This window comes from Cupressus sempervirens, chromosome 9 (assembly GCF_028749045.1).
Source record: "Cupressus sempervirens isolate cs-2001-9-10 chromosome 9, ASM2874904v1, whole genome shotgun sequence".
Taxonomy (NCBI): Eukaryota; Viridiplantae; Streptophyta; class Pinopsida; order Cupressales; family Cupressaceae; genus Cupressus; species Cupressus sempervirens.
In genome coordinates, this window is record NC_143126.1 from 688784463 (window position 1) to 688810481 (window position 26019).

A 26019-nucleotide genomic window follows, 5' to 3' on the forward strand; every position below is an offset into this window, starting at 1 on the left:
AATGTTACACATCAAATTATAATTCAAGATGTTAAATTGTATTCATAATTGCATAATTAATTTCCAATAGCAAATTAATACCTCCACCACTATAATGCACATCATGGCCTTCATCACAAGTAGGTTTTGTGATAAGATATGAAGGTTGCAGTGAAATGTTATGTGCATTGTTATGTAGTCAATTTATGTTAAAAAAAAACACCAAAAAAGAAATTTCTCAACTATTCAATTTGATTTAATTTTCATCTGACCAATTTACCTATGTCTCATTTGGTGCACCAAATTCTTGGGCAAGGCTTTCAGATTCTTGGCATAAGTGTGCAGCCGCAACTTTATAGCCTTCCTTCAAGGCAATTTTTAATCTTCATGCATCAGCTCCACATTGAATTTTGTGCCCTATATTTTTTTCTTAATATTGTCAATTTTGCATGTATGGTTTGATTAAACAAAATTACTTGCAACATTATATAAAAAAATTATATGAAATCTCATTGTTTCTACTTACAGGTCGAGACTAACAATTCATATAGCCACCAGAGCCAAGTTTGTGTTGGCCAACCTTTTCTAGTCTCACTTTTGTATCCACTGATGTGTCCTACAGTCTATGAACAGTTTGAAACATGTAAGATTATATATTTACAAAGATCACTAATTAATGCATGATTACATTGTACTTAATACTATCGTGGCATAGCTTCTTTTTCTTTATGTTGGTTCATTTCCTTTATTATCACATGGCCTTTTCTCCTTTGCATCTTCTATTATTTCATTCCACTCCATATGATTCCTTTATGTTGTACTTAATGTTTATATCTACACATATGGTTTTGAAAGAAAAAGTTGGTCACCTCGCTTATCAAATTCACCCATATTTTAATGAATGATAAGTTGTCTACTTTCAATGCTTTATAAACTAAAAATTATGTAGAAGATAAAAATTACATGATGCATTCATCAAAATCAAACAAATTTCTATAAATAAAAATCATGACCCCATCATACTTGACATTGATCATACCTTGACAAACATTTCATTGATCATCATCTTCATCCATGTGTTCATCACCACCACCATCTTCATCATCATCATCATCATCTTCATCACCATTATCATGACCATCATCACCATCTTCATCAACATGATCGTCATCATCATCAGCATTATCATCATTATCATCATCATCACTATTATCATCAACATGACCAGAATCATCATCATCTTCTTATTCTTCATCATTGGGTAACAGTCATTTGTGATCATCATTTACTTTATCTTGTGATTCTTCAATATCTTCTTCTTCCATCACATTATACTTTACCGCCTTCCTCTTGGATCATGTCTAACAACAAATAACCAACTTGGTTTATATGGAATGCTAAAGTAAAACACTTGCTCACATTGGCTTGGAAGAACATAGTGTCATTTCCAACTAGCTCAAATGACCTTGTATTAATCATTGTAAATCCACTATCATGTTCAATAACAGTCCTATCAAGATCATTTTTATTCAACCATAGCCTGTACCATTTGATGACAAATAGAACTAATTTGAATGAATTAAAGTTGCACTCAATTATATCATCCAAAATGTCGTAGTATCAATTTTTAGAGTGTTGAGGATGTATTCCAATTTTAGACAAAATATTGGTGACCATGGAGACTGCACTAATCTTGGAATCACAAGTTTTCTTTGTTTTGTCTGACTTTTTTATGAAAAATTTATGGCCATGGTAGTACATAGCTTTGTGGTGTTTCACTTATAATGATTCAAAAATGCCAACATTATTTGCATCAATTTGTGAGTTAATATTAAACTTATAGCTCATGATTAGTAATCTTTTATGTACCTTTGTATCTCTTTAGCCATATGCTAGATCAGGTACCATTAGCATAACTTCGGGATCTCCATTACGATGAGATTCTTTAAGCAATGATGAAACACCATCCCATGCTAATGATTGTTCAATCTATACCATTATCTAATCAAAGATTGTTTACAATATACAAATGTAGTGCATCCCACTCACGACCAACTATAAAGAAAATAATTAGACCATTTAGAAACAACTTATATTGATGATGGATAAGAATTAATTAACTATAAAAAAAACTTCTAATTACCTCTCACTCTCCTCAATCTACCTTTCCTCGCCAAGTACTCCCCTTCAAATTTGTCCATAGAGTTGGGATCCCAAATGCAATCTATATGAATATTTGCTCCAAACTTTGGAATATATTCACTAATATACACCATGGTGTAGTATACCATATATCCCTCTACCATAGAAGCCTCAAGAGGTGCTTTTTTTGAACCAATCCCTTCATAAATTTCGAGTGCCTTTCAACCATCGACCTTGACCTAGCACAATTCAATCTCCTCAACTTGATGTATGAGGTAGTGTTCTTGAGCATTTTAAAAGGTTGAAGGTAGACACTTTTGCATTTCACACATAAGCTATGGAATTTTTCTCTTCTAATATTGTTGTATCTTTTACCAATTTCTTTAGATGATAACCACCTAAAAGAGGTTCAATAGGCAAGAACATATAAACAAGATTTCAAATAAAATTATACAATAGATTTTAGATAAAATTATACAAATCTGAGAAAAAACACTTCTAACCTCATGTATTTTCCAAGATCATATATAAATTGTTTAATATTGTTGTCAAACTAGTGTGGGAGGGATAGAGGTAGGACGTATTGCAATCATTAAAAAATGTTCATTTCAATATATTATTAAATAATGAAATAGATAGTACATTTAATTTTGCAAATAGATTGTAAATAGAGAACATGGCTTCCCTTGATGAAGGTATGGCAATCATGTGTTTTCAACCCTAGCCCAAAATCACCTTTCTTTGATGCAAGACTACTTATATTTGCAACAAATCCTGTGGGATTTTTTTTTTTTTGACTTTTTTGAATGCATCACTTTGTTGCTCTATTAATAACCAAGGAAGGGCACTCATATTTATGCAATCTCCATTTCTATTCGATTCAATGAAATCTTTTAGTGCATGATTGGATTCATGAATGTCAATTAAAATCTTGACAATTTTTTCTCTATCATGCCTTCCATCCAATATTTTCCATAATGTCTCTATTACATTCTTTCAATATGCATAGCATCAAAAAAATGCACAATTGGGAGATCCTTGTAGTACGGTAACCTACTAAATTGAGTAGGATAACTTTTCATTCCTCTAGGAAGTTGGTCATTGATGTCTTGACAACCTTCGCAAGTATCAATTACATCATTACTAAATATAAGACAATATCAAAATATAAATTTCCAACTTCGGACCGCAAACTAGACATTACCTCAATGATTTAGTAGATCATATTCCAACTTCTATAGATGAGGTGTCATTCTTCATGGCCTTGATGTGCTCTCTTCTTTCCCATTAAAAAGATGTTTTCCAATAATTCGATACTTATGATTATTGTGGAGAAAGTGCCTAAACTCATTGAACACCTGCTTTCCTAAACTTCTTGAATGATGAAATTTCATCTTTGGACCAAAAACTGGACATGCAAATTTTTCCTTTATCTAAAGATCTAAAAGATCATGTACAATTAGATCATATACAATTATAATGAACAACTTAAGCATACAACAATAATGTGAAAGCACTATAACAGACCAAAAATATGTGACCTTAACAATATAACATATCGCAAAAATGAGTTAGCCTAGGGGAATCATGTATTCCATAACTTCAACAACTCATCAATTAGGGGCTCAATATACACATTCATATCTTTAACTTGGTACTTACCTAGTAATTGAATGAACACAAACCTTACATAATTATTATAATCATTTTGATGCACTATTTATAAATTAATTTAGATAACTATTAAATGAAAAAAATACCTGGCACAATCATTCACAACATTATGTGCTCCCTCTTTATGGACATCCAAGGAGGAATGTTATTGTTAATAACAAAAATAGGCCACACTGAGTAAACAAATCTCACATCTCCAAATGAATTGACACCATCCACCACCAATGAAAGCTTTAGATTATGAGGTTCTTCTTTAAAGTATGACCATGTTTCTTCTATCCCTTTAAATGCAAAACTATATGTAGGCATTTTCATAATGTCATCTTGACTTCTATTGTGGGCATGGTAATCCACAAATTGTGCCAAGCTAGTGTACCTAAATAATCGTTGAAGATGTGAAATAATGGGAATGTACTGAAGAACCTTGTGAAGCACCTTTTTTGTTATTTGATCTTCCTGATATCTACGAATATGACAATTAGAGCATTTTTTTGTAAATTCATGTTGTTTATGATATAGAATGTGATCATTGGGACATGCATTTATTGTTCGATACTTCATTCCAATTTGATTCATAATGGTAGAAAAATTTTAGTACAAATGAGGCAAAATATTTGATGGTGGTAACAAAAACTCACCTATCAGCCTACAACAACAAATATGCATTGTTAATATAATGAATAAAAATTGTATGCTAACATTGAAGATGGAAAAATGGAATACCTTAGCCTACATGACATTGCTACATTAGATAAACCATTCATAACCTTCAAGTTCACCAACAACACTATAGAAGAGAGAATGGGTCTAGATTTGATTTGGGCACCAAGGAGATATATTAAGAGTGGAAATTTTGATGAAAACTCATTTCAAGGTCATAGTAGATCATAAAGGCTAAAAATAAGCGGGTGGGTTCTAGGTGAGGTAATGAATTGATTGGATGGAAAATAAGAAAACATGCCTAGAAGTAAAAGGGACATAATCAAGTTAAAGAAAAATTAATAGGAATGTATGACCCATATTTGAATCTATAACATCAATATATAAATACAACTATTCTCACAAACTCAAACAATAAATTGTTAGTTTCATTACTAAATTTGCAACCTTACCCAGTTATCCTCAGAAATTCTTTCAATAAATTGTTAATTCCATCACTAAATTTGCAACCTTAGCATGGTTCTATTCCAACATAATCCAAATTCTATGCAACCCCAACCCATGGCTAGTAGTAATTTTGGTGGCAAAACTTAATATTAAAGGTGGATATGCATTAAGTTTGATGTCAAGTATCCAATTGGATAAATCAAATGGAAAAAATTTAATCCACATTAAACCATGTAAGAAAATAGAGAGTAGAGAAATATTTTGGAAGAAAGATATGTCAATGATTTTACCTTCCTCGTAAAACCAATGTTAAGGGGCAAATCATCAATTGTCAATAACATAAATTGCATTTGAATTAGTGCAGGTGTGCAAGTTGTTGCTAAAGTATCGGTTGCTTAGGGTTTTCTCTTTTTTTTATGACTCAAACCACAATAGAATTATTCTTCTTATATAGATTTGTACATAATTCTTTTAATTTGATATAAATTTTAAATTAAATTATATATTTCAATTCTCTCCAATATTATACTTAACCATATGGCAGACTTTAATTAGAGAATGCAAATTAGAACAATTGTCAACAGTTGTCAAAGTTGACTAGATTGCAGAAAGGATGCTAGTATTTGTATTTTATAACACCAAAAAAACATGTTTCAAATTTGCATAAGTTGTGGGTGAAACGGCTTCTCTAGATCATCCTGCAATAATGTGGTTTAAATTTAATTTTAATCCTCACTTCTATTACAATTGATAAAATAAATAAGGATACGATGAGCTAAGGCTTCTTCAAATGCTTATAAGCTAAACATATAGTTTAGTTTTGAAGCAATAGGAATACATATCCAACACACTATGATATGCCTTGAACTCTAATGGTATTCTTACTAACAATTACTAGGAAACTTGAGTGAGAGATTGAAAGAATCACAAGGCATAACCTGCAAGTTGCTCAATTCTAAAGGCATTTCTTGCTGTTACAAAGGAGGCTATATATTATCTCCAATATTTTATGGCGAGCTCTATCCATGCAATACAAAATAACACTACTGGTAGTAATCAAAAGAATTAGATAAAGTTTTAGAATATTTTGAAATCACAAATCTATATATATAATTTATCCATCTAGTGCAAATATGATGCATGTTGAGTTCTAGTGTTTTGTTTTTAAAGTATTGAATATGATATATGAGTCCATAGATAAGGAGAAGTCATATAATAAAGATGCATACAACAATAAGCGAATCCTCTATTTGGAAGCAACACAGATGGTAGCTAGACTAAGGCTTATTTAGCTAGTTACAACCTCAACATAATTTTTTGTTTTGAAGCAAGGCATCTAGAGATTTAAAATTTATTTGGAGCTATGATATTCCTAGATAGTAACATAAGGAATACAAATCAAACATAACTTATCTCTATTTTATACAATGTCCTTAAATTGATCAATTATTTCTCTCATATTATGTGTTGAATGAATTCGCAAACTAAAAGTACAACTTGCATAGCTTTTGTAATAATGTCTACCTAGAATTTATAGCTATTTAACAGGCTAATTGTATCAAGTTGTGTTTAGTCAAACTATAAGACCATCTAGTGGATTGTGGGATCCTAATGTTATCTAATTTCCTAGATAGTGGACTCTCAGTGTTCCTATGTAATGTTCATTATTTCTATATTCTTATTGAGAGGAAAAATATAAATGAGGGCCCTACTTGTCACAATCATCATTAGTTTACCTTTTTAAAGATGATGATCTCTAAGTGCCTTAAACTAAATAATTGATCTACTCATTAATAGTTGATTATACACCTCATATAAATAGATAAACAATCTAAAAGTACAACTTTCAAGAGATAGAAACACCATAGTTCTTCATTGTAATCTATGTGGTGGACTGATTGTCTTAACTAAATTATCACTTCACTTTTTGGTTTAAACTTTATTCAAGTTGTAATTTCATCTTTTAGACAGGATTTCTCATATTTTCTGGTACACAAACATAGGCTTATAAAGCTTCTTCATGCCATCAAAATCTGCTAGTTGTTGTTGAATGTACTTGCCTAGAAACTCATGCAATCAAGTATCTTAAGTAATTTCTTGTTGGATTTGTTCCAATTATTTTTTCATAAGGTCCCAAGGATTTTTACATGCCATTTTGTAAGGATTTGAATCCATTTTGTAAGGCAAACAAAGCCATTGTTCATGTTAGGCATGTATTAGCCAACTTGGTCAACTTGAAGATGGTCAAAGGTCATTAGGAGCATCGAGAAATGAAGAATTTGGTCTTTGTTGATATTCATTTGCAATGCAAATTGGATGATAGGAACTAGGTTGATACAAAGTTCTCAAATTTGCAAAATTATTCAAAAAGTTGCTTAACAACTTTTGAGCAACTTCCTCCCAACAACAAAAAATAGTTCAAAATTCAGTTGATGTTGGTTGAGGAAATAAAATTATGCTTATTTATGTGTCAATTTTATGAGACATGAGTTGTCATTGAATAATTTTATTTGGATAAATATACTACTTTCATTTTTTGGTAATTTCACTATTCTTTTGCATTGCATGGTCTTGTATAGATTGAAGGATTTATCTAAAGCACATAGATGCTTAAATCATCAAGTTGACTTTCTATTACAAGTGGTACCCCTAAGAACACTATAATCCTTGTTGCATTTGAGAAACACAATTTGTGTACCAATATTTTTGGGATGACTTCCTGAAAGCACTATGTTGAAGCACAAACACAATCCCCTAGCCCATTTGTACAACACACCCATTTCATGATGATCATATATTCATTTATTATATCCTCTTACCCTAACCCACAAACCATGTAAAAATGGACATTAACAATATATATACCAAAAAAACATATATGCTTGCCCTATCATATAGTCTTCTGCTCATTCTTTTCACTCCCTTCAATTATTGATGTTGTTTGTGATCCATTCTCCCAAAATCTTGTATAAAATTTTGCTAAACAAGTATAATATAAATTGTTTTGATCTACAATTGAGGGGATTTAGTTGCAAGAATCAATTCAATCAATATAATTCTTTTGATATTCAATTATCATGAGAATTAACAAACAATCTATTAGTCCTTTTAACTCATGTAACTATTAAAATCATTAATTCTTAACTTTACCAATAAGATTACTTGGAAAAATCATCATACAACAAAAACTCTTACAAAACCTCACAAAAAGTCTCCAGATCTTTCTCAATTGCTCATTTCAATACATTATTTGATTAGAGGTACACCTTCTAATTTTGTTCATCTCATTTGAAAGGAAAAATTGGTGGATATGTTCATGTAGATGGATAATTAAATCCATGAAAAGAAATAAGGATTGGAAGATACTCAATTATTTGAAGAGGAAAAACATATGTGAAACTCTTTTGATTGAAATTAAAATTTATAACATAGCCACTCTCTTAGATCCACAAAACCTAAGCATAACCTATAGTGAACAGATTCTAAAAATGGATTTAAGTGTATTAAGCTCTAATATTTTAACCAGTTGCTTGTAGATAGTGAATCTACAAAAGACAAGAATTTTAAACAAATTGAAATGTAAAGTAACATCAATGACTAGAACTTTATAGGGATATTGTCTCATGATAAAGTTGTAAGGATTCCAATCTCTTCTAATCATACACCATCTTCATTTCCTGTCAAGTGTAACCCCAAAATGATAATCATGACTTCCCTTCAAATGTAACATTTACAAAAGAGAAAAGTATGGTGGAAGTGGTTTCTTGTTTCTAATTTTGAAGTTGATTGTGTCTTCTTCTTGCATCAACAATTTAGACCATATTTGGTGATCAATCTCTTATCAAGCTAGCAGATGTAAAGGGGGATCTGCTTATCACATTAATGTTTGTTATAGACTTGAGAGAGGTGGCTAGATTCTAGGTATTGTGTCATGTGTGGTGAGCTCTATAAATACAAGTCAATTCAGAAGAATCATGTTTTTTAACAAATTTGAATGTGGAAATGTATGTGAAGTTTCAAAAAAGAAATTCAAACAAGAGCCTTACACTAACCAATCAATGGCTCTCAAACTACTGTAGACTAGTACCAAAAACACAAAACACCCAAATAACAAAATAAGAAAAAACCACAATGCCCAAATCATTTTTTTTTTTATTATTATGGGCCCAATTTGGTTGAAATTTCAACCAAATTGGGAAACCCTAAGTTGGTCAAAATTTCAACCAACTCGAGCAAAAAAATTTCAAAAAATTTATTGAAGAAGCCCATTTAGGGCTTGGTCAAAATTTGAGTGCAAATGTACTAGTGTACGCACTCAACCATGTCATCAGGACATAGTGTAGAACATGTCCATGACTAGGCATCACCAGATAATCAAACCATTGTCTGTACCATCAAGATCTATGTCTACTACTCAGCTAATCTTTATGGAAACCATGCTATGTTGACATCAATGACAAACACAGTCAGGAATGCAACATGTCAATCTTCTCCAATGCTCAGGATACTCCCCCAAAGTAGTATAATCAACATTCATGATAGCAACCACAAAAGACCTTTCTCAACAATATTGTTTTTACTTAACACTTTCTTTAAACTACCTCATGAGTCACACATTACATAAACAAGCTTAAAATTGAAAAATGGTTAGAAATACTTATCTTCATACAAGCTCTTTCTTTGTTCGTTATCTCCCAATTGCATGAACTCCTTTCTCTCCTCATCTCCTAGATTTCCACCCTTTTTCATCTTTTTTTAATGAAGCACAAGACTCCAAGAAATCTTGGTCTCCCACTCTTGTCTCCCCCCCACTCAACATGTGGAATCTCTCATGTTGGGAAGAAGAATGATTTTTCCTTCTTCCATTTTTATCACTCTTGAAAAGTGCCCTTTTGGATGTGTCACATCATATCATAAATTCATTATTACATCTCCAACTAGGACCTTTCACATAGGTATAGACCTCAGTGATCTATTTTTGCACATGTACTCATGAAAATGACCTATCTTTACCTTTTGAAACCCCAAGAAAGAAAAATTTCAAAATTCAAGATCATCAAGGTGTTCTCAACCCAAATTCTACTTTAACCACTATGATTACATGATTTCCACCAAACAGCCTTATATTCAACCCCTTACAACCACCTTCACTATTAACACCCTTGTGACTATATTTCAAGCCACAAAAGTTTCTTCTTCTGCTTAAGGTGCACTTACTTTTCTACATCATAAATGTAATAAGAATTAGTTCACCGTAATAAACTATAATTTTTAAATTAAATTTACAAAAATTTTAATCTATTCAGTAATACATTATCAATTCACACTTTGCAAAATAACTCCATGTAGATCAAATATGGATATGAGTGTATGAAGAAATTCATTGAGTCACACAATATCTAGCTAACCTATAGCTCATTATAACCAATTAAGTCTATCAGTACTATATGATTGTATTAATAAATTCATTGAGTCGCATAATATCTAACTAACCTATAGCTCATTATAACCAATTAAATCTATCACATTATAACCAATTAAGTCTATCATTATTTTCAATACCCTATTATACCACCAAGGTCACCACATGCATTAAGAATCATGATACATACAATAGGACAACATACATCACCATCATGAATATAGAGCTTAATACAATTATAAAATTAAGCCTTTTTCCATTTGATTCATAGTGTAGGATTATAACATATATTTTAGAAGTTCATTACATTTCTAGAGTCACTTCATGTATGATGTAAGGCTAGGTTACTTTGCTTCTTTAGTCCTTATTCCTCAAGGAATTTCTTAGGATTTATCTTAACCTATTAGGGTTCCTTTGATTCCCTAAGCCCTAGATGATCTCTACCCTATCCTCCAACTACTTACTACCTAGTTACACTAATGGTTTTAGTTCCTTCTTTCTCCAAATCTCTCTTCAAGCTAACTTGTTGACTTCCTTCCTTAGGCTTTCTTTTCCATTCTTCTAAACCTCGTGGAGTGATGGCTCTTATAAGTGATTTCACACATATCAAGACATCAATCTCACAAGTTTTCACCAAGTTCTTTACTCCTACACCAAATCTGCCACAAACAAGACTACTAGGATTAGCCCTCCAACTTGAGTTTTTGGGCTTCAACCTTACTTTTCTTTGAATGAGGTGGAAAAAAACTTTATATTTGAGTTTCCTTTTGGAAAACCTGATGGATTTTGAGGGTCTTATGTTTCCAAACTATTTTTACACAAGAAAGAAACTTTCAAGCCTATATTTAAGGGTTTCCTAATATAAATAGCAGGACTAACTAGGGTATAATCATTCCCTTATCAAACATTGTCCTGAATCCTTTTCCTTTGGAATAAAGTGACATTACTCACCCCTCCTCATTTTTCAACACCTGGTTTGAAGTATTCCTCACATTTAAACCTCAAATCCTTCCTCTCTCTATTGTGATCGCCTAACCAAGTATCAAAAACTTGCCTAGGGCATCACATTTAAAATTCTTGCTGCACTTTCTATGGCCCCAAAACTTATGTACATTATATACACTAGATCTACTCCCAGTCCCCTAAATTCATTAAGAAACCATGGTAGGAACTCATGGGGGAGCCACTATTTCTCAAAGAGCCAAAACTAGACTAGCACACATGGTATCCACAAATGAATTTTAAAACCTATTCAAATGAACACCTAAAAAATTACAACCTGAATAGAAAGTACTAAAATGATATGAACAAAAAAGATCCAACACCAGATCGAATTCTTCAATCCATTCTTCCCTACAAACAATCAAAAACTATAAAATCTGTTAGAACTAAACTAGAAATCATGAAACCAATTGCACAAAATTGCTAACTATAACACCCAACCCTTGGGATGTGTTTATTTCATGGTTTTATAAGTCCCCAAAGAGGTTGTAGGTAGTTGTAGTAACCATCAACCTCTTTCTTTCATTATTCAACTTTTTTGCCAAAAAGTTGTCAAGCAACTTTTCCAAAAATTACATAACTTTGACAACTTTACATTTCTTCCCTTGAGAACTTCCAAACCTATCTAATTTGATCTATTAATTATGTCAAGGCATGATTTAGCCTCTAAGACATCAATTTGTATGTGTTGGTGTAAATAAGTATTTACTTATTACACTTTACTTAAGTTTACTTAGCTCAATGCATTATTTAATTATTTATTAGTTTGACACTTAGGAGTTTGCATACTCATATGAGCTATCATGTTGACAACACTAGAGTAAGCAACTCTAATTTAGCACATGGTGTCTACAACATAATTTTGCATGCTACACTTTTATAGCCTTATCCTCTCATTATTGCACTAACTCCTATGCTTAATGGAGGCTAATCCACTCCTGGTGGACATGTGCCTTGTTGTAAGACTTATCAATATGCTAATTCCTAGGAATTCTAGAAGCATTCTCGAGGCCTTTATATTTAGGCACTCCTAATGTGTATGTACATGACTAAACATTGAATGACAATAAATCAATTTTGGATCTTGTTATTCTAATCATACTCTTTTGGTCTATTCTTGTACTTGTGCTTGAGTTCCTTGATCTTGGTAGATTATGCCCTAAGGAAAATTCTTACATGGTATCAGAGCTAAGGGAAATTCTCTTCACATAGCCATTAGAGACCAATCTTGCTTCACCTTTCTAAGGACACCTCGACCCAGATCTAGAGTATCACATTCATTGGGAGTGTCTAGAGCCAAAGTGGACCTCACCACAACGTCCAAAACGTCAATTTAGTAAAAAATAACTATAAATTCACCTAGCCTAGGCTGTAGTCAAATTTGAGGCCAATTTTTTTGCAAACTAACACCCGAAGGTCCAATTGCAAATTTGGTATGATCATCTTTTAGATCTGCAAATTTTATTTTTAGATTGGATTTCTTTTTCTCTGCATTTTCATCAATATTTTTCTGCAATTTTTAGAAGAATTTTCAAAAAAAAGAATTAGTCTGTCAGGCCTACAGAGAAATGTTTTTTGCAAGAACTGAGTGGTGAAATCTTGGCCCCTGCAGGCCAAATATTCCATCGGCATCTTAATTCTATGGCAACATATTACAATTCTAGCTTGTACAACATCGACCAAGCCCCTACTAGAAACCCAACATTCAATGGCTTAAGAAATCAATGTTCAACACAACAACCCATTATCGATAATTCACATTAACCCGGGTGGCTTTGTTATCTTTTACTCCCGTAGGCTTTCTTTTTCACATTGACAAGGGAGAACTCATGACCAATGTGGGATAATATGTATAAATCCTCGGTGCCAGTTTTAAAAGCCCAAACACCAATAGAATCTCTAGCAAAACACTTCCAATCTCGGCTCTACCAAAGATTCCCAACACTAATGCTGTTGTGATTGAATTCTCCAACACTAGATTCACCACTCATGTCGACTGCATGAATACTCTAGCACAGAGAATATTTCCTAACCGCCATTGGATTTTTTTTGGTGCAAGCTCTGCAACACAAGGACCTACCACACGTCCCTTCTAGGGACCCCCTCATCCTGTAACACATCTTTTGTAGGAGCACTCCATGTGGCACACTAACAGCAAGCACATTCGACAATGAATTGCCACATTAGCACCTCTAACATGACTGCCACATAGGACCATACAATGAAACATCAAAAAGTTTTATACATTCGTATAGTATAGGCCTACCACATCATTTGGGGGTCCTAATTTTTTGAGGACATATTTTGCTATCTTAAATTTGATGGTTGTCTAACTATCATTTCCAAGAAAATTTGAACTACTACAACGACAGTTTGATCATCAAATTTAACCTTGCAGTTTGTTGCCTTGACCCCTCTCTAGATTCAGTTTTGATTTGACAGTCTAAAATTGCAAGGCCATATCTCAATCATCTAGACTCCAAATCAAGTGTGATTTTATTTTATTTTTTGGGTAGAATTTCCTAAACTTTTTAGTGGTGCTATTCTTTTCTAGTTTTGGTGCCTGGATTTGTCATAAATTGCATCTTTTGACAACTATACCTATCTAATCCTACATTTTACAACTTGAAATGCTCCGTACGGGCTCATCTGAACACATTTTCAGGTTCTATTTTTTTGAAAGTGCTTAAATTTTTGTCTACTTTCTAAATCCACAATTAGATTATAGGATTGTGTGGACAAAAATATCACTTTTAGACTTAGGGCCTTTTTTGCATTATATTACTTTGATTACTTTTCGAAAGTGTTGTACATCTAAGCTATAGTGCTTAGTGACAAATTTGAACCTCAAAAAGTTGTTGTAAATAGCAAAATCAAAAGTCCACCTTGTACTTTTTGACAAGTGGCCTATTGTACAAGCACTACCTATAAAGCACCAAATCTTACATTGAGGGGTACATTGATTAGTACATCATAGATGAGGAAGATTTAATTACCTTGACAACACAAAACTATAAGCAATGGAGTCAATTGGTTCTCACTTATCTTAGTTAGCGTAATGCATTGCCATATACGAAAGGGCTTTCATACAATGGTAACACTGGTTCCATCATTTTTCATGCCCTCTTTTTATATATGGATATGGAGGTTATGGATTCACTTGATGACATGAAGTCAACTAATTTATATGATATTTGGATCTATTTTTGGGAGATGTATGGAGATCCACACATTCCTGCATTCCCAAAAGATCTTTTACCTTCAGTTGTAGTTGCATCCTCTCCAGTTAAGATCACATCTCCTGATGCTCATATTTCTATTATTGATCCAAGTCCAACCATAGATACTTCTGATTTAGTGTAGTAGGAAACACCATGTCTTCCTACTTTAGCTTCATGGGATGACTTCGTCCCAGACATTGTAGGTCTGTTCATGGAGTCTCACATTGAAGATGTGAGAGATATCATCGATGATATTCATCTTCTCTTTGTTGAGGTGAATACATCATACATTGCCACAGTGATAGGTTCATGTACTTCAGCACAACAAGGTACACCTTCTATTATAGTTCCAACATTAGTGGATGACTTCTTGACAGATGTTTTAGGTTTGTTCATGGAGTCACACATAGAAAATTTGGGAGACATCTTTGATGATCTACATCTTCTCTTTGATGAAGCAAAATCTTCTTCAATTGTCACGAGGGCTCACTCTAACCCTCTTGCTCATTCTCTACATGATTAGTCTTCATAGGTTGATATGATTGTGGATCCTAATGTACAACAGTTGCAAGAGGTCTTGTTATCATTTGAAGAGATATTTTTCTCTTTGGGAGGGGTTCTAAATCCATCCTTGCTAGATCTGCATTCGTTCTTTTCAGCAGTATTGGAAGGGGCGACCATCAATATTGACACAGGGACAATTGAGCTGGTTTCAAAGATACCTTTCATCTTCAGGATTCTTTCTACACATAGGGGAAGCATCTCATTTGTACTTTTGCCATTGTTTCTTCCAAAAAGAAGGATCATTATTGAATAGTCATGGATCAGCTTCTACATTGGAGTAGTTATCACTAGTTGAAATTCTACATTTTGGGGGACTACCTTGTCTCCTTCTTCTTCTCTTTTATGGGGGGGGACTTTTCCTCTTATGAGGTTTTTTCCTTCTCATACTTCTCTTTTGTTTATACTTAATGTATGTCATAATGGGTGGGTCTTGATTACTATATCCATCCATGAATCTTATTTTTTCATCTCTCTTTTTAGGGGAGGGTTTTTCCCATGAGGTTTTCCCTCTTTCTTTTCTTTATGAGAGATTGCATTGCATTTTGTACATGGCCTAGTAGCTGGGACCCATCATGAATTTTCATCCTAGCTTTTATGATCTTAAGTGCATTCCCCTAAGTTGTACTTAAGGGGGGGTGTTGATGTAAATAAGTATTTACTTATTACACTTTACTTAAGTTTACTTAGCTAAATGCATTATTTAATTATTTATTAGTTTGACACTTAGGAGTTTGTGTACTCATATGAGTTGTCATGTTGACAACACTAGAGTAAGCAACTCTAATTCAGCACATGTTGTCTACAACACTAGAGTTTGCATAATTAACTAAGTTATCGTGTAGACAACATAGTTATTTGCACTCCTATTTTAGCACATGGTGTCTACAACATAATTTGTGTGCTACACCTTTGCAGCCTTATCCTCTCATCATCACATTAACTCCTATCCTTAATGGAGGATAATCCACTCCTAGTGGACATGTGCTTTGTTGTAAGACTTATTAGTATGCTGGTTCCTAAGCATTCTAGAAGAATTCTAGAGGCCTTTATATTTAGGCACTCCTAGTGTGTATGTACATGATTGACCATTGAATGACAGTAAATCAATTTTGGATATTTTTATTCTGATCATACCCTTTTTGTCCATTCTTGTGCTTGTACTTGAGTTCCTTGATCTTGGGTGATTTTTTCCTAAGGCAAATTCTTACAATATGCTTTATTCCATTTTTTCCCTCTTGACAACTTTTGCACATTTATTGCACCATTGACATCTTTTTGACATCTTCTCCCTTTCTTACTCCAAATGACATGTTAGGAGCTCCAATCCATGCAATAATATATTAAAAAAATTGAGGAGGAAAAGATGGTTCACAAACCATACCTTCCTCATACTTTCATGGTTCTAGACCTATGCCCCTTAAAAAAAGCTACACTCGCAAACACACCAAAATCTCCTATGAGGAAACTTCACCTAGGAACAACTCCAAAAAAAGAGATGACCTTGAAATGGTCCAAACTCACTAACACCCTTGACTTTTCTAGAGTCACTACATGCCAAAAATCCAATCCAACTAGAAACCAAAATGAGGGCTTTAATTAGGTGCCCTTGCACCATACTTCCTCAAACAAAAAGAAGCTAATCCATCCTTGGATTTAGTAGGTTGGGATCAATGCCCAATATTTTGAAGTATGTCTCTTTAATCTAGGTAGCATCAACATCATCCTTTCCAAGCCATTTGACAAGATGTTCTAAGTAGTCCTTCTTTATATTCTCCTTGTAGACTCTTGAATCTAGTATCCTATCTACTTGCAAAGGTAGAGGAGGGCTAAGGTGGATGTCTACTACATCTTGTGTGACATCTTGGATACTTTGATCAGCATCTTGGATAGGTCCCTTGTAGGCAATCAAATCTACAATATTGAAGACTGGTGACAAACCTAGGTGTGCAAGCACTTCAACCTTCTCATTTGGAGCTTTTGTGGTATCCCCTTTGGCAATCTTTGTTTTTTTAGATGCACCATCAAAAGATCCGCTATCTAAAATTGTAAATCCCTCTTTGAGGCGTACACCCTATGTTTCAATTTGTCAGCATTTTCAGCAAGTTTCCTTCTTACACTTTCATGGACTTCCATCATTAATTGGAAAAATTCCTTAGCATAGCCACTACTTTGTTCTCCATCCTTTAATTCTCTCAATTCAAAAATCCCTCTAGGATGCACACCATAAACTATTTCAAATGGACTCTTACCTATGGATCTATTGACTATACCATTATAGGCATTTTTAGCCTACCCAATGAGTTAATCCCAAGTCTATCTATACTCTTTTGTGAGACACCTTAGTAGGTTGCAAAGACTCCTATTAGTCACCTCTATTTGACCATTAGTTTTTGGGTGATAGGCAGATCCAAAAGACAAGTTAGTCCTACACATCCTTCACAAAGTTTTCCAAAAATGTCTCATAAACTTGGTGTCCCTTTCTAAAATAATGCTCATAGGTAGACCATGGATCCTAACCACCTCTTTGAAGAATGAATGAGCAATCTAACATGCATCATGTATGGTTTTTCATGGTACAAAATATTTCATATTACTAATATTATCCATAATCATATAAATACTATCATAGCCCTACCTTGTCTTTGGTAGACCAACTACAAAATTCATACTTATACATTCCCATGGCCTTATAGGGATTAAAAGTGGTTGGTAAAGACCAGTATTTGAGGATTTTCCCTTGGCTTTTCGGCACACTATACAACCCTCAACATATTGTCTAATATCTCTAGACATCCTAGGCCAAAAATAGAACTTGGTGACTAATTCTTGAGTCTTATTGACTCAAAAATGACTACTAAGTGCCCCATTATGTTTCTCTTGGATCAAATTTTCCCTCATTGACCCTCTAGGGACAAAAAGTTGACCTCCTTTAAATCATAGATCATTCTGCAATGTATAATAAAAAACTCACCATGAAACTTATTCTTGAACTCCTTGTATACCTTGTAGATTTGAGCCAAATCTTCATCATCAATATATAGGTCTTTGAAGCTTTCAATACCTATGCCTTGTAGTTCAATATCTTGTACTATGAGTAGTCTTCCACTCAATGCATCAACTACCTTATTCTACACCCCCTTCTTGTGTTTGATGGTAAATCTCTAAGCTTATAGGTACTCTACCCACTTCATATGATTACTATTGAGTTTGTTCTAAGAATTAAGGAAGTTGAGAGCCTGATTGTCTAAATACACAAAAATTTCCTTTGGAAGCAAGTAGTGCATCCACTTCCTTAGATCTTGGACTAGGGAATACAACTTTAGGTCATAGGAGGAGTACTTTCTCTTGGTATCATTGGGCTTCTCACTGTGAAAGGCCACTAGTCTTCCTTCTTGACTTAAGACAACCCCAATGGCTACATTGCTAGCATCACAATCTACTTGGAAAAGTTTGTCAAAGCTGGGAAGTACTAGTGTAGGTAGCATTTTCATCTTTATCTCAAGGGTCTCAAACCCATGATCATCTTGTGGGGTCCAATTAAACTTTTTTTTCATGCCTCTTGATGGGCCTTTAAAAGGCCATTGTTTTAAGACCTTTTTATCTTGTTTTTAAGTAGTTATCTTGCAAAAATAGTCATGACTTTATGGTTTTAAGTAGATGAACTTATGTTTTTATGTATATGCTATATATATGTTAAGACATAAATTAGAAGTATGGATAGTTCACATATACTATATTTCCTTGAATCTATGGACAAAAATGGCATAATGAAGTGATGTTGCATGTTGACAAATGTTTCCTCATTCATGTTATGTCTTGGGTAGTTTTCCTCGTGTAGCCATAGGATTTGCAAGAGTGGTAATTTAAACTTTACACCTTTTCTAATATTGATGATGAAATAAATACATGTATGTGGAAGTGGTGTGCACATTAAATTTTTTTCAGATACTTGTCATGGATAAACAAGGGTCAACACCTCAACATTAAATTTAGACCCAATAGGATTGTTGAATCATTGTGAGTGGAGCAAGTCATTAACATCACAAGAATGTAGCTTCCACAACCTGCTATAATCTTGGAGGATTTATTCATGATTAATGGAGATTCTGTTTCAAACTTTATGAGTCTGTAATTGATCCTCATTAATGGAGTGATCATAGAGTTAGGAAGTAGTTGTAGTTTCCTTTAAGTAATGTTTGTTATAGCTTTAAGTGCAGTTTTTGGAAGAATAAGATAAGTTGATTTTCATAGCAGCCGAGTGTGATCTAATTTTTAATCAAGTGTAATTCCTTCACCATGAATGAATAGAATGAGAAGTTCAATTTTATTTCTCTTATCTTGATTATCTTTTCTATTAACTCATCTAAGGGGGGCCACTTGGTGAGTGAACTATTCTGTTAGAATATATTTCATTTCCTTGTTTATTTCCTTGCAAGATAGAATTATGTTTCTCCTATAGCCATTGATAAAAAAGTCAATGAATTATTCTTGTGGCATAGGTGAATAGATAGGTTTATTGTTGCAGCATTACTTTCAAGCTTTAAGTTAAGTTTCTTTTTCAATTGCTAACATAGAATTCCTTCAGCATCTCCTTTACATTAGTTGTAATGACTTTAAGGAAAATTAGAGCATAGACTTTGCAGTCATTCTCTCAAGTTTACACTCCCGAGTTGACAAATTAAATGAAGTTAGTATACTATTTTAAATAAAACACATGATTTTTTTGACCATGGTATCATTGTGAAAGGATGTCCAATCCTTTGTTATTAAGATAATAAACTAACCAGACATTTTTGGCACCGTTCTTGAGGAAGTGTCAATCTAGTTCAACCTTGAAGTCATTATGTTAGTTTAAATTCTACATTAATTTGCATGCATAGAAGAAGAGACCTCCTTTAATGATTTCTTCCCCATAACATTCAAGAAGAAATTTTTAATCCTGAGCCTAAAGAACCTCAAAGTGAGAATGAAGAAGAAGAACCTTTTGAAAATCCATTTGTTGTTTCTCAAGAACGAATACCCTCATCCTCTGACAAATCTTTTCATTTGAATGATATCTTTGTTGAACCTAAATACCAAGATAATCCACTTGCCCTTGTTATCTACCAACCACCACTTCTAGGTCCTCCTCCAAGAATGGCTCAGCCTCAGTCTACATTTCCCTTTCCTATCCATCCTTAGCAAGGTAATAAAAACTTGAAGAACAAACATTATGCTGCACTTTCAAAGTTTTATGGCCTAATTACTAAAGGCCTTGAAACCTTCTTCTTTGAGTTTGATATCCTTTGTGAAAGTTATGACTATACAACTAATTCTCACAAGAAAATTTATTTCCATTGACCTTCAAGGAAGCTTCTTTGAGATGGTTCAAGGGGTTGGGTGCCAACACTTTAGCAAATTGACCTATTATGAGAAACTTGTTTCTAACAAAGTACAAAGAATACTATAGAGGTCAAGATTTGAAAGGGGATGACATTTTCAAAATGTCCCACAAGGATGATGAAACCTTGGAAGACTATGTTTCATGATTCATGTTCAACGTACAACATAATACACAACATCAATTGAATGAACAATCAAAGAAACACCTTTTCCTAAGAGGTGTAAATGATGGGAGTATTGAAGCTCTATATTTAATAGTAGGAGAAGATATCACTCAAAAAAATTGGACTGATATATAAAGTATATGTCTGAATTATTACAAAGCCACTATGAAGAAAGCTAGCATACTTAGAGATCTACCACATAAGTCTAACGGTAGTTCAGGAGTATCAAAGATGGAACTATCTAATTTACCATTAGATTTCAAGCAAGACATCATTAATGATGTAGCCACTCAACTAGATACCATATAGGATAGAAGGAAGAAGGATGAAGTTAATGCCAGGTTAGCTAAATTCTATCCAAACTATAGGTAAAAGAAAAGGCATTGTTGATGCAAGTTTGTTGCAAGCCTAGAGACACAACCCATTCCTACTGAGTTTAAAGCCATTGATGAAAATGGAGAGGTTCTCTATGTTTCTCAACGAATACCATGGGCTCAAAGACAAGGTATTCCACAAGATCCTCTTCAAATTTATAATAGTAACAATCAATGAAAAAATATTGGTTTTAATGGAAATAATAATTGGAAACAACCCTAGCAAGGTTGGCAACAACCTTGCTGGGGTTTGCAGCAACCTCAGCAAGGTTGGCAACAAACTTGCTGGGGTTGGCAGCAACCTCAGCAGGGTTGGCAGCAAAACCAAAATTGGAATACCCAACTTAGTCAACGAGCCTTAATGTCACCACCTTAGTAGCAGACCCAAATGCCTCCTCCTATAACCACTAATGCTCCTCCTAAGTAGACTCAACTACCAGTTCAGCCCAATCCTAATCCCAACAATACCAAATAGCCAACACAATAACAAAGCTATGATATTTCCTTGAATGATATCCACTTAAGGTTAGGCACTTCTCTTCCTTCACCCAAAATCCTATAATAACCAAAGTTGAGGATTCCCCAACTAAATAGGAGGATGTGTCAAACCCATAGACCTCTCTTATATCCAAAGAACCTCCATTTCCTCATAGTTTGATGGAACAAGGCCAACTTGCATAAAATAATGTAGTGATTGATTTTCTCAATTAGTGCAAGTAAATGATAGTACAAATAACATTACTTGATGTTGTCAAAGAATTATTTACCTATGTTAAAGCTATCAAGGAAGAACGTATCAAACAACTAGGAAGAAAGAAGAAGGATCTAAAAACTAGTCATGTCTTCAGACAATTATCTAATTTAATGTTGGAAAAATTAACTGGACCTAAATATTCTAACCCTGAGATCATGTGGTTACTATCACCATTCATAGGATGCAAGTTCAAAATGCTTTAGTTGACTTAGGAGCATCTATAAATGTCATGACAAAGGAGGTATTGTCTAGATTATGTATCATTGGTCTCAAATAAACATCAACCATACTTCAGGTTGCTAATAGTTCTACTATCAAACCAAATGGGATGATAGAAGATGTCATAGTCACCTTGAATTCCCAGGAGTATCCCATAGACTTTTTTGTCCTTTCCCCAAAGGCTAACATGGCAGGGTATCCTTTAATTTTAGGAGAACCACAGTTGGCCACTGCAAATGCCTATATAGCTTTTTGGTATGGTAAAATGACAATATCCAATGGTATCCATACTAAGAACTTGACCTTATACTCCCTTGCTTAGCCACTATTGTTAGATGACCAATTAATCTAGCCAGCCTTGGGTGATGAAGATCTAGAGGTAAATTCCATCCATTAGCTAATGATGATAGGTCAAGATTCATTTGTAGCCTCTCGAGAAGAAGATGAGATCATTTCATCCATTATCATGAATGAATATGGAGTAGAATCTCAAGTGTGTCCTCAAGCAGACTGTGTCCTAGAAATCATATTACCACCCTTTAAAACACCCCAAAAATTCAAAAGCGTCCCAATTCCTTCACTCCTTATTACCTCATGAGATGGATTCTTCTCCTATTGCCTAGTTATTCATGACAAATAAGGTTATTAAGATGAAAGTTGGTCCAGAAAAGGAGTTGAATGTAAACAATGCCTTATCACCTTTCCATCAAAAAATTATGTTGTAGTTACTACATGAAAATCAAAAAGTATTTTCTTGGGACTACATGGACATGAAAGGACTAGACCCTATGCTTTGTACTCACAAGATTTAGATTAGTCTTGATTTTAAACCTGTCTGACAGCCTCAGAGGAGAGTTAGCCCTATTTTAAAGGATATAGTTAAAAATGAACTCCATAAATTATTGAGTGTTTTTTTTATCTACCCTATCTCTAATAGCCAATGGGTTTCATCCCTAGTTATTGTACCAAAGAAGGGTGGAAAATGGAGATTTTGTGTAGATTATACGGAGCTTAATTTAGCCACTAAGAAATACAACTTTCCCTTACCATTTATACACCAAGTTCTTGACAACCTAGCTAGAAACAAATATTTCTCTTTTCTAGATGGTTTTAGTGGTGGCAATCAGATACAAATGGCTCCAAAGGATCAAGAAAAAATAACCCTCACATGCCTATGGAGTTCCTTTTCCTACTCATTCTTACCCTTTGGCCTGTGTAACACCCCAACCACATTCCAAAAAGATGTTATAAGTATCTTTTCAAATAAATCTATTGACTGTATGGAGATTTACATGGATGATTTTATTGTTTGTGGGACTAATTTTGAGGAGGCAAAAGCCAACTTAGAGATAATACTCAAGAGATGCCAAGATTATAACCTTTCCCTAAATAGTGAAAAAAAATTATGATGATAGAAGGAGTAGTACTAGGTCATTTCATTTCATCCAAAGGCATCCAAGTAGATCTTGCCAAGATTGAAGTCATTAGTACCTTCCCTATGCTAAAGAAGTAGAAGGATGTTTGAAGTTTCCTATGTTATTCTAGATATTATAAAAGATTCATCAAGAATTTCAGTCAACTTGTCACACCCCTTTATAACTTGTTAAAAAGGGATTCTAAATTTTCTTGGGACTCTTCATGTGCTACATCTTTCATATAGCTTAAAGAAGTTCTCACCATAGCACCAGTTCTAAGAGGACCTAATTGGGGACTACCTTTCCACATCCATAAAGATGCCTTAGACTATGCTATAGGTGCAGTGCTAGGCCAAAAGGTAGACTCGGATGAATATGCTATTTATTTCATCAGTAAAAATCTACAAGATGCAGAGTTTAACTACATATTTACTGAAAATGAGCTACATGTAGTTGTTTATGCACTGAATAAATTTAGGGACTACATTACTAGATATGAAATATTTGTTCATATTGATCAGTCTACGATAAAGTATCTAATGAATAAGCTTGCAATATCCAAAAGATTGGCTTTCTAGTTGTTACTTATGTAGGAATTTGATATCACCATAATAGATAAACCTAGCAAGGCCAGTGATTTTCTCTCTCGGTCTACATGTTCTTGATGATCATGTAGTCATTGACGACAATTTTCTAGATGAACACCTTTTCTTGTTGTCAACACAAAATCCATGGTATGTGGATATTACAAATTACCTAACCACAAGAAAGATGTCAGCTCACTTCTCCTCCAAAGAGAGGAAGTTACTCTCTGAAAAGAGCTTTAATTATTCTTGGATTGTTGGATTTATGTTTTATACTAACCCTAATCAAGTAATGCATTAGTGTATACGAGAAGATGAAACATATGATATCTTGAGGGCATGCCATGATGAACCCTATGAAGGCCATTTTGTAGCTAAAAGGAAAACCTTTAAAATGTTGACAACTGGGTACTATTGGTCAAATTTACACAAGAATGCAACTAGATACACCAAGTGTGATAAGTGTCAAAGTATGGGAAGACCCACTAAATTGGATGAAATGCCCCTGTAGCATCAAGTAGTTGTTGTACCCTTTGATAAATGGGGGATTGACTTTGTAGGACCTATTGAATCCTCTTCACAAGGTAAATCCTATATATTAGTTTGCATTGATTATGTAACTAAGTGGGCAGAGGCCAAACCCATGAAACACAAAAGGGATACCAATGTTGCAAAATTTCCTGCATGAATTCATTTTTACATGGTTTGGAGTCCCCAAGCAGTTGATATCCAATCAAGGAGCTTAGTTTACATCTAATTTGATAGTTGCTCTCATGGAAGAATATAATATTTGGCATGGTAAATCATCACCTTACCACCCACAAGCTAATGGCCAAGTAGAAGTTACCAATAGGGAGTTGGCAGCCATTCTCACCAAAATAGTAGCACTTCATAGGAAAGATTGGGCCACACACCTTCCTAAAGATATTTGGGCTTATAGAACCACCTAGAAATCTACAATAGGTTTTACTCCTTTTGAACTCGTCTATGGTAGGTTAATTGTAATGTATGTTGAGTTTTAAAGGACCACTTTGGAGCTCGGTATGGAACACACTATTGCACAACAAGACCAAATCTTAAGTTTAAATGGTCTTGATTAATGGCACAAAGCTCCATTAAAAAACACCAAAATCATCCAACATCAATGGAAACAATGGCATGATAAGTTTATCAAAGATAAAATGTTTGATGTAGCATATTTGGCCCTTCTTTATGATTCCAAGTATCAACACAATCCATGAAAGTTTCAAACTTGCTAGTTAGGATTGTAATAAATTGTTGTTGTATTTCCAAATGGAGTGGTCTAGTTGTCCACTATTGATATTGTTTGATTCAAGTTACTTGTCAATGGGCATCACTTCAAGCTCTAAAACAAACTGATAAGTTGTGAGGAGTTCTTGTAGCAGTTTGGGTCTTCTACCTTGATTGCTACCAAATCTTGATTTCATTCAAGCTTTTCATAATAAACACTTTCTTCTTGAAAGTAATTTTTTTTTCTTGCATTTCATATCACCTTCTCTCTTTTCCATCCTTCCACCCCATCCCATCACTCCATCACTTCTAATGATCTTTTTCAGAACTCTTTCCTACAACACCTACTAGGTATATGCCACATACTCTTGCATATATTTTATTTTACTCACTCTTTATTTAGAAATTTGTGTTGTTTAAATTTATTCCTCTTGCATATCCTGGCCTAGTGGAACCCATGCCTAAACCTAGTTGTGGGGTGGGGGGGAATATTCATATTTTTCAAAAAAATCAAATTGCATGTAAACTTTAAAGCTATTGTCTTATGGGATGTATGTCATCACACATTGCTGACCTATCCTTCTATGATTATGTCATTAAGGGAGTTAATGACATTAAAGATGAGATTAACCTTTAGTGATAATTGGCAACATGTTTAGGGTGATAGGCTTGTACATGAGTGAAAATTTTGAGACTAGATGTAAGGAAGGATATCATGAGATTGTGTGTATTAAAAATATTTATGAAGCACGAAGTGATAGTATG